Source organism: Alligator mississippiensis, chromosome 4, assembly GCF_030867095.1.
Source record: "Alligator mississippiensis isolate rAllMis1 chromosome 4, rAllMis1, whole genome shotgun sequence".
Lineage (NCBI taxonomy): Eukaryota > Metazoa > Chordata > Crocodylia > Alligatoridae > Alligator > Alligator mississippiensis.
In genome coordinates this window covers 86,114,162-86,126,769 of record NC_081827.1, presented here as the reverse complement: position 1 = coordinate 86,126,769, position 12,608 = coordinate 86,114,162, and positions in this window count along the sequence as shown.

Below are 12,608 nucleotides of genomic sequence, written 5' to 3'. Positions count from 1 at the left end.
CCTGCATGTACAATTTGGTGAGGGACCAGTTTGATAGAGTGCCAGCCAGAGTATCTTCACTCCTGCAGTTGTGCCCCACCAATTTCCACATGCCAGGAACTGGGAGGAGTCAGGCAAGGGCAGTTTGCCCAGATTTCTGCAGCCAAAGTACTCTACAAAGTACTGCAGCAAAAAGTATAAAGAAGCAATAAATTTTTCTAGGATTTGAGTGACATAGATGACTTAGAAAATAAAATGAGTCCATTACAGAAGATATGTCTACTATATACAGTAAAAGGTGGAGGAACAAGGCCATTCCAATCTACATAATTTAGATTGATCTCTAAAGGAGTAGATGATGCACCTTCTTCAGCTACTTAACAAATAATGAACTGAGAGGAAGTATTTCCTGTTATCATAGTGAAATGACAGGTCAAAATTGTTCCTTTGGTTTATTTATATGATCTTGGTCTTGTTCCTTCTTTTTACAATATTTCTGACACAATAATTAAAATTTTACTAGAATGGACATGGTCAACATAAACAGCAGGCCATGACATTTTTCTGTGGGGACTCAGCCAGTAAAATACTATAGTTTCTTCTAATGTCAACAGGTATTTGTTATCCCTCTCAAAGAATGCAAAAAAGCTAAAGAAATAAGAAAATGCAGAAATTCCTTCTATCAGGAATTTATCATTTTTTTTTTTATTGTTTCTTTTTATTGTCTAATTACAAGGTCAAATAATTAGTAAATGAAGTGGGCCATTTCTTAAATCACATTTATATTATAGATGTTACAAAACCAGTCGCAGAACCTGGTTCAACTATGTCCTTTGAGCTTTAATTATCACATAATAATCAGGCCCCTAAACAAGATGTAACCTCACACATGTGTATCATTTTACAGGTTGTAACACATTATCAGGTTGTAAAGTGTAACATCTATCATCATCTTTTGGCTGCATCTAGACTTGCAGGGGCTTCCAGGGGCCTGAAAACTTTACAACAACTTTAGGAAGTGGGGGCACTGTAATGATGGTAGAGAACAGAAAAATAAAAGGGGAGCCTATTTAAGTGTTGTTGCATTTGTTGAATAATGTTTGTGAAGAAGTATATAAATGAAAAATATTATTGCAGCTATGGAGGAGTAGGAAGTACAACTCAGGAGCTACACTTAGCCCTTCCTGTGCCCTACTATCACTGCTGTTAATGAAAGCTATTAGTAACAGTAGGTGCATCTACATGAGACATTTGCTGCTCAGTAGACTAATTAGCTGTGCAGTAAATGTCTCGGGGTGTACATGCATGCCCCTATTCAGCTGGACTGAACTAATTTACTCCTCAGCAGGATAGTACTTTTAAATACTATGTGCACTCTGCCACAGCGCATGTTCAGCCACTGCCTCAACTGGCTGGAACACAAGGGTGCTTCAGTGTAGGATCTGCCTGCTGTCTAATCGAACATGGAAACACACTTATGCCTCAGCCAGTCTCTCTGCAGCAAGTTGAGCTAAGGGAAGCAGCCCTGGGCTGGCAGGCTGACCCCTTGGACCTCTTGCCAGCTGCGGCTACTCCAACTCAGTTCAATGTGCTATGGTCCTGGAAGCATGTTCAAATGGCAATAAACTCTGGAGTGTATTGGTCTGGAGTGTATTGTTCCTGGGTGCATGTTCAAATGGTGCATCTGGGAGCAATAAACTCCCTGAGCCATAAACCCCAGAATGTATTGCTTTGCATTAATTGCACCTGTAGATATGCCTAGTTAGTAGTAAATCCAGCCCCATCCACTTCTGTAACCACAGACAGTCCCTCTCCTGGTGCAATTTCACTACAGAGGTAAGGTGGGTTGTGGGAATGTTCCTGTAGGTACATAGAGAGGGAATGGGACCCTGGTAGTCAGGAGGATGGTATCTTCCTAGTCCAGACACTTCCAATGGTAATTGACCATTCTGCAGCCCTTTCAAGTCACCCTCAGTACCTCAGTGAAGCAAGTTATCATGATTCCCTTTGTGTCTAACACGTCTAAAGCAAACTTATTTGGGAAAATAAAAAGAAAATAAATAGAACACAACAGTTGTCATTCTGAAGACTTGTAAAACCTGAGTTGTTTTTGTTGGATTATAATAGACTAAAAACTAGTTACCTTTTCAGTAGAAAAATAGAGAGGAAAGCAGGAAAGTAGGAAATAGAGTTGAAGATTTATAGGAAGAGAAGAAAAGAATAAAGATCTGGTAAAAGCTGAAAACTAAACAGAGGAAATGGGATTGACTTAACCTTACCCATTGCTTGCAGAAAGAATACTTAATATTACATTTTCATTTTTTTCCACATTCATCTCTCTATTTGAACTAATCCTTGACATTACCAATTTCTGGCATTTACTAATATGGTTATGAAGTCATCCTCATACTCCTACCTTGAAATACAAATGACATACCATACCCATTACTCACACTGCTATTTTAAAGTTATTGCCACTTGAGATCTCCCTAACTCTAATCAATATTACTAAATTCAGTAAAAACATTTTGTGCCTCTTGAATCAGTGCTTCTGGTGCTGTACGTTACAGACAGCTATTTCAAGGGACACTTTCTTGGTGGTAAATTACTTTAAATTATCATGGAAATAATTCAATCCAAACTGTGGTTGCACTTAAAAACCAAGAAATTATAGTTTGTGCCTATTCTAAGATGCACCAGTACCCTCCTAAAGGTCCATTAAATCCCTCAATACTCCTAAAAATTGTGGAGAATGTCATAATAAAGTAAATATTGGATGATCCAGTATTGTTTTCAAGATAGAATGCATTAAGTTTCTGATTTCTAGTCCCAGCTGTGCTACTGCCTGGCTATAATACCATTATAGATTTATAAAGTTCTTCACAAACATATGTAGACAGACCTTACAGTGTTTGAACAGACTTCAAGTGGATAGCAAGTAGGGCACCAGTGATCATGAGCTGATCAAGTTCAGGATCCTGATGAAAGAAAGCAGAGCAGCAGACTATGGACCCAGGACTTCAGAAAGACAGACTGTGACTCCCTCAGGGACCTGATGGGCACGATTCCCTGGGAGGCCAGTCCAAGGGGAAAAGGAATCTAGGAGAGCTGGCTGTATTTTAAAAAAAACCTTACTGAGGGCACAGGAACAAACCATCCTGATGTGCAGGAAGAATGGCAAATGTGGCAAGCAACCAGTTAGGCTTAGTGGGGAACTTTCCACTGAGCTTAAAGACAAAAAGGAAGCTTATAAGAAGAGGAAACTTGGACAAACAACTTGGGAGGAGTATCAGAATATTTCTCCGGCATGCAGGGATGAAGTCAAGAAGGCCAAAACACAATTGGAGTTGCAGCTAGCCAGGAGTGTAAAGGGTAAAAATAAAGGTTTCTACAAGTATGTTAGCAACAAGAGGAAGATCAGAAAAAGTATGTGTCTCTTACTGAATGAGGGAGGCAACCTAGTGACAGATGATGAGAAAAAGGCTGAAGTACTCAATGCCTTTTTTTATCTCAGTCTTCGCAGGCAAGGTCAGCTCCCAGACTACTGCACTGGGCAGCACAGCCTGGGGAAAAGGTGAGCAGCCCTCAATAGTAAAAGAACAGGTTAAGGACAATTTAGAAAAGCTGGACATGTACAAGTCCACGGGGCCAGATGCAATCCGCAGGTGCTGAGGGAGTTGGCTGATGTGATTGCAGAGATGTTGGCCATCATCTTTGAAAACTTGTGGTGATTGGGGGAGGTCCTGGATGGTTGGAAAAGGGCAAATGTAGCATCCATCTTTAACAAAGGAAGATCCAGGGAACTACAGATGAGTCAGCCTCACCTCAGTCCCCAGAAAAATCATGGAGCAGATCCTCCAGGAATCTATTTCTAAGCACTTGGAGGAGAAGAAGGTGATTAGGAACAGTCAGCATGCATTCACCAAGGGCAAGTCATGCCTGACCAACCTGATTGCCTCAAGAGTTATGTAGTTTGTCCACCAGGTGTAGCTCCAGAGCCTGACATTTCTTGTCTCTAGGTGGGGCAGGCAAGGGCTATGCATGGGGGGGCATGTGGCAGGGGGATGCACACTCACAAGGGCAGCTTCTGGGAAGTCAGGCTGGGAGTTCCAGCCTTGCATCACCCCAGGTTGATCACCACTTCCTGGTAACAGGAGCTAGTAACTGTAGTTTCAAGGAAGCAGAAGTTGCTTCTCTGTTTCTGCTATGTCCTGCTGCCAATGCTGGGAATATCATTTCTAGATATTAAATCTGGTACCAATCTACCCATGCACTGGGGCTGTCCCAAGGGTGGAAGGCGGGCATGGGGGAGGACTGTGGCTGGTGCAGGGATAGTAGGCTCCTGAGCTAGCCAGACTGGTCTGGCCAGTTCCTCTTATTTCTATGTGGGAGGGAGGGAGGAAGAGAGGATTCCATGGCTGGCTCCCTCTTCCCTGCCACCGTGTGGCCAGTTATTCTGAAATCTAGAAGTAAAGGAGGATCCTCCCATCTTTATCAGCCCTTGCTGACTTCCTGTTATTTGCCCCAGTTTAAAATGCCTTGGCTGCTCTGGTCTGAGTACTCTCCTTCCCGGTCCCATCAGGGTGCTTTCTGAAGGTGAATCCCCATAGTTGGGTAGAAATGGGGCCTTATCACTACCCAGAATCTGCTTCTTTCTGACCTCAGACCATTGGGGGAGGTTTTTTCCCCTTTCCTTTTTCCTCCAGATGGAACCACCCCCTTTATCACACACAAGATCCCCACCCTAGGAAAACCCTCTGACACTAATTTTTCCACCCCTCAGTTTTCCCACCTGATCCCACTGGCCATAATGAGAGGTTAAGGTTTTGATGGATTGCTACCAGTGCTTAGATACCCCTAGGGATGTGGTTGAAGGATCTTACACTTCTCCACAAGGACAACAAATCACTAGGTTTGGGGCCATGAAGGAGTTGCTCACCCAGGTCACACTGGCCCAGATTGGGCATGTCTACGTCAGATGTTTACTGCACAGTTGACTAATTGTGCAGTAAACATCTTGGCATCTACACGTGTGCCTCTCTTGGGGGCACAAAATTCCGCAGCAGGGTAGTCTTGTAAAATGCAAGTACTATCCTACTGTGGAGTTTTTTCATGTGCAGCACTGCACATGTGGACACTGCCCCATCTGGCCAGGACACAGGTTGCCTCAGTACCGGGGCTGCCAGCTAGCCCCGTACTGAGAAACTCTGTGACCCAGCCAGCCAAGGCAGAATCTACATGTAGGCTTCTGCACAGGAAAAAAACTCCAGAATGATAAGCTCTGGAGTTTATTCGTGTGCATTAATTGTATATGTAGATGTGCTTACTGTGGGAGTTTTGCCTGCTGGAGAACTGAGACTTGGCCCTTTCCCTGTGACCCTCTCTCTAAGTATCTGTTTTTCTAATATTTTTTGTTCCAATGTGTTACCCTTCTGTCTGTGATATGTTAGAGGATGTTTGAGTGGGGGTTGGGTGCTTTATGACTGCCATGTAATCGGTTGGAGGGGACAATATTTAGGGGTCTTCAGGCAAATGGCCACCTGTGAACAAAGGAGACAAGGCTCACTGTCTTCAGAGGCCTATTCCAGTCCTATGCTCTGCCTTCCTGTAGGCCATGAGTGGCTTTCTCATCACCTGCTGGGTTTTCAAGAACTTTTCTGTCTGATGCTCAATATAACATCCCACCTGCCCTCTTTTCTCATACTGCCTCCCAGCCACTGAAGGAGTTCTCTGTAAAACCAGCTCTTCAGCTCCTTCTGGATCCCTCTTTTGCTGCAACACCTGCACAAAATGTCTCAGCACCAGCTCCACATAACAGCTTCACCAGCGGTATCTCATGGCTTCTGGAGGCATCTCCTAAGTGTGTGTCCATGTGCTGCTCCTTAGATCAATCAGCACTGTAGGACTGGTCTGTTCTCTGAATGTTTAATATATAGCATGGTGGCAAGCTGATCCACAATTGGGGCTTGAGGGTAAATTATTCCAGCCAGGAGATCTTACAACACCTTCAGCTCTCATGTGAAACATGAATTTTCATTTCCACCTAGAAGAAATGTTATAAACTTTGCATTCTCCTATGCCTGAAGAAGGGTAAGTATACCTGAAAGCTTGCAAATAAAGAATTTTTTTGCAAATATCTAGTTGGTCTAAAAAAAAAATATCAACTCTATGAGTTCTGATTTCTTTAATTTATGCATAGTCGTGCAGCTGGCTAACACAGGCTTTCTTCTTTCAAGTTAAATGAATACACTGGTGAAGCCTGTTAGTGAAGGGGGATAGTTGAAAGCAAGAGAAGTTACTGACCAAGGTAATTCGACATGTGGTGAAGGCTAAACAGAAATAACAGGGGGTGGCGGGGGGGGGGGGGAGGGAGGGGAAGGGAGAAGGCTTCCCTGGGACTGTGTGAGAAAGGAAAGAAGTAATTAGTGAGCAATCAACTTGATAACTGCTACCATTGTGAAGTCAAGTAGCCCCTTGACCATAAATAATGATGGGATGGCCATCTCTCCCCTCCTCCCTAAGAAAAAAACAGGCTCAGAATAGCAAGCAAATAAACTGTATTCTTTACAGAGATGAAAGCTTTAATTTACTTTATATACATACATATTATTAATTACAGCTAAATTAAAGCTAAGTTATTAAAGCTAACTATTTAAATCTTAAATATTTAAGAGTTTAGTATTCATTTATTTAAGGTTAAATATTTAAGCTTTGGGAGTATTTAAATTAAAGCTAAGTAATTAAAGCTAAATTAAAATTAAATAGATATATTTTCTGTCTAGAACAGTGCCACCCAAAGGATAAGAATTGAAAGTACATGAATCTACTCTGTAAACAACATCATGGCACGTAAGCCCCACCCAGCGGCACTATGCGGTACATAACACACATGACACAGATTGAGCATGTTTCACCCTCATCTACATAGGCATGTATCTAAATCAGATGCCGTTAAATCCACATTTAGATAAATTACTTGCACATGTATCAAGGCCTAACGTGCTCCACGTAACTATTCAAAGCCACTTAAGCTTATTCAGAAAAATGTGCTATCAGTGTCCACTCCCCTATTCCACCCATCTAAACCCTGACGCACCAGAAATTATTTTAATGATAAAAAAGCACAAAAGTGCTCTTTACTTCAAAATGTCTGGACCAATTTCCTTCAACCTTGATTTGCTAATTTGTTATGGCATAGAAACATTGAGACAATTTGATTCACACTTATATTCCCACTAGACACTCTCTAAATGATTATAGAAAACAAGATAGGGGAAGGAAAAAAAAATCTACTTCAGCAGAGATATTTAAAACAATAGTACAGCTTTTGCTGAAACTTTAAATTGCCCTGGGGTATGGAGGATCATGGAAAATTTGGGTTGTAAAGAAATACATTTGCCAAGATCATGAGCAATTAAAAAGGTGGGCTATAATAGAAACTGCACTGAAACCTGAATAACCCCAATAACAGTAAACATTGAACAAGATGTGATATTTGAAAGTTTTTTGTCATTCACCTCTCACTTTGAAAGACAACACTTGAGTTAAATTCAGGTTCAGGCAGTTCAAAGTGTCAGATGACTCCATAAACATGAAGTTTTACAATGTTCTAATATTTTCCATTGCTGAAAAAGTAAACATGACTATAATCCAAATTCTTGGCATCAGCACTGTTTAGTTTGCTAAGTTCAGTGACAAGTTGGAGGTTGCAAGGCTATCAAATATGAAAGCTGTGTCAATGGTGCCTTTTCATATGTGACTTTGGGAAAATAAGTCATTTATTTGCAGAAATATTTGATTAAATGTTTGAAGCTTTAGAAATGTCCATAGTTGTTTTCATGGAGACCCAGCAATTGACAAAAAAAGCTTAAAATGCAAAGTGTTGGTCCTGTGTTCTCTCCTGGTCAGTGCAGTTCTTTGTGTACAAGCATGCCATTAGGGTATTGTCCATGCTGCAGCTGCTAGTTGTGGAGCATACAGTATGTTTTTTTGGACACCTTGATCTGACAAAAAGGATAGACCACGATGCTTCATTCAGTGGCAAAAGCTCATTGCCAGTGATCTCTCAACATGAGGATGATGGTCTTCCAGTAAATAGGGAAGTCATTGGTGAGTCCAGAGTTGACTGAAGAGACCTATTTGAGATCCGCATACTCAACTGCAGACATGGTATAGTTCTAGGTGGAAGTAGTAGATCCTGGTGATGTTGGGTCACAGCTGTTTCCCTGTGTCTGTTTCATCAATCTGCCTCCACAGTGGGGTGAGTTCACTCAAAATGGTAAATGCCTTGTCATCACAGTGCCATTGGGGACAATTCAGTGCTCAGGTCTCCTAGGTACTGATGTTAATATCTCAGTTCTTCAGACTGGCATTCAAGATGTTTTTGAAACTCTTCTTTTGCCTACATCTAGAGCAGTGACCATCAGTGAGTTTGAAGTATAGGACCAGTTTTAGGAGCTTGTTGTCAGGAATACTTCTGACATGTCCTGTCCAGTGGAGCTGGTGCCATATAAATATGATGTTGATGCTGGTGGTGTTTGCTTGAGCCAAAACACTGGCAATCATTCTTTTGCCCTTCCAATTGATATGGAGGATTTTCCAAAGACAACTGCTGAAGGTAATATTCCAAGGCTTTCAGGTGTTTTTGATATATCCTCCAAGTTCCATACTCATACAAAAGGGTAGGAACAACAACAGCATGGTAGATGAAAAGTGTGGTTTGGGTCCTGATGTCATGACCACTGAAGACGTGATTTCAGAAACATCCAAAGGCAGCAGTGGAAAATTTTATCCAGTGTTGAATATCACTCTCTATGTTTATTTTTGGGGGAAAGACTGTTACCCATGGAAGCGAAATGCTCAACATTCTCCAAGGACTGTCCTCTAATAGTAATATGTTGAGGAAAAGCTGGTTGGCTTGGGGTAGGTTGAAAAAGTATTTTTGTTTGCAAAGCAAAATCTAAGCCAGGTTTCCTTATCTATACATTAGCCATTCACCAACACATACATCCAGAGTGCTACTGAATATTAGCCCTAGGTGCTGTGGTGAGGCACAGGCATAACTCACAATTGTTTGTTCCCTAAACTTAGCGCAAGGTTCAAAGATTTCCAGGCCTCTTGTTATACATGAAGTGAGCAGTTCATTTGTCAGGCATTTACATAACAAAAATGAATTCTTATATGACATTATCCTAATCCTCAGAGTTATCACCAGGTGCTTCCAGACTCTTTGGTACTAGCCTTATCGATTAATCCTAACAATCAACTTTAACAGCTCAAGCATCAACTTTAACACTCTGCTGTTTGTCAGGTTTGTCAGGCACCCTACTGGTATGAGATCAGGTTTTGGTGGGGCCTGTTTTGGCCAATGCTTTTAACAACGCCTATATGCATTGTATACGCATTGGTAGCAGGGCTCGGGGTCCATCCCCACCCCCACAGGACCTAGTGCCCCTGGGGTCCAACCTGCCTGCTGCACTGTCCTGCCCCTCCCCGCCACTTCAATTTCTCATCTGCCTTTGATGTTCTTGTTAATTTAAGGATGATACAGTCCCTGGAAGCCAGGAATAGTATGTCCAATGCTCTGGCTCTGTCCTTGAATTTGGAGGCTAGGTCTACACTCAGTCCTGGGTGTCTCTGTGATTCCCTGAGGGTGCCTTCCCTTTAAGGCAGGGCTTCACAGCCTGATTGTCCCCAGGCATTCTGTTATGTGGCCTCTAATCCACCTCTAGAGCCACAACCTGGTCCTCCAGTGAAACTTGAATGCAAAACATTAACCTAGCTTCCACCCCTCCAGGCCACCAGGTACTTCTCCTGGGCTAGCCAGATTTCCAGCTGCAGCCAGTTCTACTGGGAGCTCTTTGCCCTTCAGCAGCCAGGGTCAGACTGTCCCTTTCATGACCAGAGGCTGAATTTATATGCCCCCAATCCTAGCCTGTTTCTGATCATCTGACTCAGCTTTCTGCATGGCCCCTCCCGCAGAGTCCAGGGGCAGCTGATTCCTTCATCTGCAGCTTTCCATTTGTGCTGTAGGTAAATTTAAACAGATAGCTCAATACCTGCTTCTCTTTGCCATTAGGCTTCCTGAAATCTTCCCATCTTCCTAGTAACAGGGGTAGGGGTTTCCTGTTACAGCACTGATCAATGGTTATATTAATCAGTATTCCAGCCTACACAAAGTATCTGAAAATGAACTCTTGGTACAGTTAACATTTCTGTCCAAAACATTTCATGGCCCAAAGCTTTTGTTCAAAAGCAAAAAAAGAAGAAAAAGAGTTGAATCTAATCCAGTTCTTTAATTAAGAAAGTACACATATGCCATCACATTTATTCTGTCTTAATATGCCAGGGTAAAACATTTGGTGGTGATGCAAATAAACAGGCCTCTTTAATATTGTTTCTGCTCCCATCTCAAATCTGAAATGTGCTGTTTTCACCTAAAATTGAAAACAAATGGCCAAAATTTTCAGTTCATTTGCTATTCATTTTAATACTTACATAATTCTAGATATTTGTTTATGGTACAGTTGCATTAATAGACCTTATGGGTAGCATTAAGGCACACTGCAACCTTCAGCCAAACCAAGGACTCTTTACTTCCTCTGCTACAAAATATGGAAGTACTGCCAGATATCAGATGGGACTTGACTCACAGATAGAATCAGAGGCTGCACAGAAGCAACAGCATCAGGCTGGAGGCATTAGTCTCTAAGATGGCTATGGAAAGAAAGCTTGGATACTTTGGGCACACCTACATGAGATGCATTAATGTGCATTATGGGAAATGCAGGTATCAAATTTAGATGCAATTAGTTAAAGTGCATTAATGCACATGTAGATATGACCTGGCACTAACTTTAGTGCCAGGTTTTCCCAACTACTAGGGGTACATGGCAGGGGTGCAGGGATTTGGCACTAACTTTAGTGGCAAGTGCCTGCATGTGTAGACACCTGCCAAAAATCACTTAATATGCATTAGCTTATTGCTCATTGAAATTTGTCATGCTGAAATGCATGTGTAGATGTGCCCTTTAGGTCTGAAAACCAGTCTAGGAAGAAGCTTGCTGTTGGGAAGGGGAGTAGTACTAAGACATCAGGAGTAGCTTACAAGCAGGGTATCTCTATGGATATGCCAAATGGATTAAAGGGACAGATACTGGCCTGAACTGTAGGGTAGTATATGACCCTTTCCAGCTGAAGAATGTTACGGAGTCAGTTCCTAGACATTAGTTTGTCCCAGGATCCCCAATGTCAGACACTTGTACTGAAATGCTACTGAGGCTTGGCTGGGATGTGTTCTTGGAAACACTCTAAATCCTAGAGCATGTGTATGGAGTACCTGTAGTACTTGTCTTGTGTACCCACCACTACCAGATCTCTAAGGAACTGCTGCACCACAACAGCAACTCCATCCAATGGATAGGTCACAGATCTGCATTTTCTAGAGTGCCCCAAAATATGTTACGTATTTCACAGGTATACATAAAAGGTTTTGGAGAGTTTAAAGGGCCTAGCCCTGCTGGTCACTCCCTAAATCTTTGCAGAGTTCTACTAACTGCCGTGAATTTCAGCACACATACAGAAGTCTACATATACAGTCATGATTTTGCAGTCCTAAGATTGAATAGAACTTCATGTATGCACTTTTCAGCATTCAGACCTATAATCCATATGTAGCTTGATTACAGTGGGACTTCTTAACACATGAAAGATAAGTGAGGTTAACAGATGTGACAGGGGGCAATCTCCCAGGTCCAGTCACAGTACTGGCCCACCTGCCTATCTAGGGCAATCTCCCAGTCTCTCCTGCCACACCTTTGATGTAAAATAAACTGGTGTTACAATAAAAGGGAGGCTGTCCATTTAAGATCCTGATGCCTAGGAGTTTGTACATGACTCCGACCTTCTCTTATCATGCCCCATGCCTTGCAGATGTCATCACCGAGTTGCTGTTTGCTCCGGCTCAGGCCCGGGCCAAACTCAGTGCCTTCTAGATCTTACACACTCACCCTATCATTCCATTCCAAGGGGCCTCATTTGCACCACCTGCTCTCACTGGACCTCTAGCACTCTGTACCCTCTCACTGGTCCTCTTACTCACTGCTTCACACAGGACCACAGTCAACCTGCCCTGGTCCCTTGAAGAGCTCCCTCACACTCCTTGCCGCACCATGGTGCAGCCTTTCAGGCCTCTCCCAAGACCCTCATTTTAGAGGTGACCAGCCAATTCACCTTGCCCTGGGTAGAGTTCTGACTCAAGCCCCTTGCTGGGTAATTCCTCAACCCTCTAATTAAAGTCAATTACTCGCCCTCTTGCCTCCAGGCCCACCTGTGGCCTCAGACATCCAAAGACTTACTGAGGCCTAACTTTCCCCTTCCTGGGGCCTCAACACATGCCCCCTTATCTGGGGCCTCAACACAGCACCCCTTTGCCAGGATATCTAGTCTGCCCCAATCACTGGGGCCCACACTCTGCCCCACACTATGTTGGGACCTCAGGGTATTACACCAGCACGGGCTCAGGTGCCTCTTCATACCTGGCCCCACTACTACCAGGGTTTTACATCCCCATTGGCTCAGGTGCCTCTCCCATGGGTGTGCCTGGCCCTGCTACCCCCCGCCCCAGTCTT